The sequence below is a fragment of the Salvelinus alpinus genome, chromosome 23 (assembly GCF_045679555.1).
Source record: "Salvelinus alpinus chromosome 23, SLU_Salpinus.1, whole genome shotgun sequence".
NCBI classification, from domain to species: Eukaryota; Metazoa; Chordata; class Actinopteri; order Salmoniformes; family Salmonidae; genus Salvelinus; species Salvelinus alpinus.
Window position 1 is genome coordinate 8,447,046 of NC_092108.1, and position 2,829 is coordinate 8,449,874.

Here is a 2,829-nt window from a genome sequence, read left to right on the forward strand (position 1 = left end):
ACTGCACACTTGTGCTGGTAGCTAGCTAGCTACTGAAGTTAGCAAAGCACATTTAAATACATTTCACTAACTGAACACAAAAATAAAGTTCTAAACCAATAAAAATATTTATAATATACCTCCTCCGTCTCCTGTAATTAAAAAAAAAACTAATTTGAATTGAATAATATCCAATAAATGATCCTATCACTTTTCACTCATAATCTCTATTCAACAATGTCATCAAGCCTCTCAACACATAGAACCCCCATCATGCTCTGTGGCACAATCCCAATACAACTCACCAGGTTCGTTCTCTGATGCTAATTCTATGATTGGATGGACAACATTTCAGTTCATACTGCAAAAGCTTTGATTGGTTGGAGGACGTCCTCTGGAAGTGGTCGTAATTACCATGTATGTCTATGGAAAGGAATGAGGCCTACGACCTATGGAAGGGAGTGAGCCTCCACTGACCTACAGACTCCGAAGGGAATGCAAGACTATTGGTTTGTGTTCCAAATGGCATTCGTTGGAACTCAACACTACGAAATGGTATTGGGTCCCATAAGCAACTCAACACTATAAAGGGTATTGGGTCCCAGATGGAACTCAACACTACGAAGGGTATTGGGTCCCATATGGAACTCAACACTATAAAGGGTATTGGGTCCCATATGGAACTCAACACTACGAAGGGTATTGGGTCACAGATGGAACTCAACACTATAAAGGGTATTGGGTCACAGATGGAACTCAGCACTATGAAGGGTATTGGGTCACAGATGGAACTTAACACTATAAAGGGTATTGGGTCCCATATGGAACTCAACACTATAAAGGGTATAGGGTCCCATTAGCAACTCAACATTATAAAGGGTATTGGGTCCCATATGGAACTCAACACTACGAAGGGTATTGGGTCACAGATGGAACTCAGCACTATGAAGGGTATTGGGTCCCATAAGCAACTCAACATTATAAAGGGTATTGGGTCCCATAAGCAACTCAGCACTATAAAGGGTATTGGGTCCCATAAGCAACTCAGCACTATAAAGGGTATTGGGTCCCATATGGAACTCAACACTATAAAGGGTATTGGGTCCCATAAGCAACTCAGCACTATAAAGGGTATTGGGTCCCATATGGAACTCAACACTATAAAGGGTATTGGCTCCCATAAGCAACTCAACACTATAAAGGGTATTGGGTCCCATATGGAACTCAGCACTATAAAGGGTATTGGGTCCCATATGGAACTCAACACTATAAAGGGTATTGGCTCCCATAAGCAACTCAACACTATAAAGGGTATTGGGTCCCATATTGAACTCAGCACTATAAAGGGTATTGGGTCCCATATGGAACTCAACACTATAAAGGGTATTGGCTCCCATAAGCAACTCAACATTATAAAGGGTATTGGGTCCCATATTGAACTCAGCACTATAAAGGGTATTGGGTCCCATATGGAACTCAACACTATAAAGGGTATTGGGTCCCATATGGAACTCAGCACTATAAAGGGCATTGGGTCCCATATGGAACTCAACACTATAAAGGGTATTGGCTCCCATAAGCAACTCAACACTGTAAATGGTATAGAGTACACCAATATACTCCACGTCTTCCTCTCTGACGAATCAGAGCAGAGAGGTGAAGAGCGACTGCTCTCCTTCCACCAGAATCTGACATTGATGGTACAAACCAAAGCCCTTGTTCTCCTTCCCTTTGCTGGCAGGAGAGAGAAGTGATGTGTAAACGTATGCAGTTAATGAGGCTCCCAACAGCTCCACTTTCATTTAATGACCATCGGCTCTGAGCGTTAAAAGTCAAAGACCTTTTTGATAGCAGGTGTGGGAGTGCAAGGGTAGTAAGATGGTAGTGTTACTAGGGTAGTAAGATGGTAGTGATATGGTAGTGTTACTAGGGTGGTGTAGAGGAGTGATATGGTAGTGTTACTAGGGTAGTAAGATGGTAGTGATATGGTAGTGTTACTAGGGTAGTGTAGAGGAGTGATATGGTAGTGTTACTAGGGTAGTGTAGAGGAGTGATATGGTAGTGTTACTAGGGTAGTGTAGAGGAGTGATATGGTAGTGTTACTAGGGTAGTAAGATGGTAGTGATATGGTAGTGATACTAGGGTAGTAAGATGGTAGTGATATGGTAGTGATACTAGGGTAGTAAGATGGTAGTGATATGGTAGTGTTACTAGGGTAGTGATATGGTAGTGTTACTAGGGTAGTAAGATGGTAGTGATATGGTAGTGATACTAGGGTAGTGATATGGTAGTGATATGGTAGTGATACTAGGGTAGTAAGATGGTAGTGATATGGTAGTGTTACTAGGGTAGTAAGATGGTAGTGATATGGTAGTGATACTAGGGTAGTGATATGGTAGTGATACTAGGGTAGTGTAGAGGAGTGATATGGTAGTGTTACTAGGGTAGTAAGATGGTAGTGATATGGTAGTGATACTAGGGTAGTAAGATGGTAGTGATATGGTAGTGTTACTAGGGTGGTGTAGAGGAGTGATATGGTAGTGTTACTAGGGTAGTGTGATGGTAGTGATATGGTAGTGATACTAGGGTAGTGTGATGGTAGTGATATGGTAGTGATACTAGGGTAGTAAGATGGTAGTGATATGGTAGTGTTACTAGGGTAGTGTAGAGGAGTGATATGGTAGTGATATGGTAGTGATACTAGGGTAGTGTGATGGTAGCGATATGGTAGTGTTACTAGGGTAGTAAGATGGTAGTGATATGGTAGTGTTACTAGGGTAGTGTAGAGGAGTGATATGGTAGTGTTACTAGGGTAGTGTAGAGGAGTGATATGGTAGTGATATGGTAGTG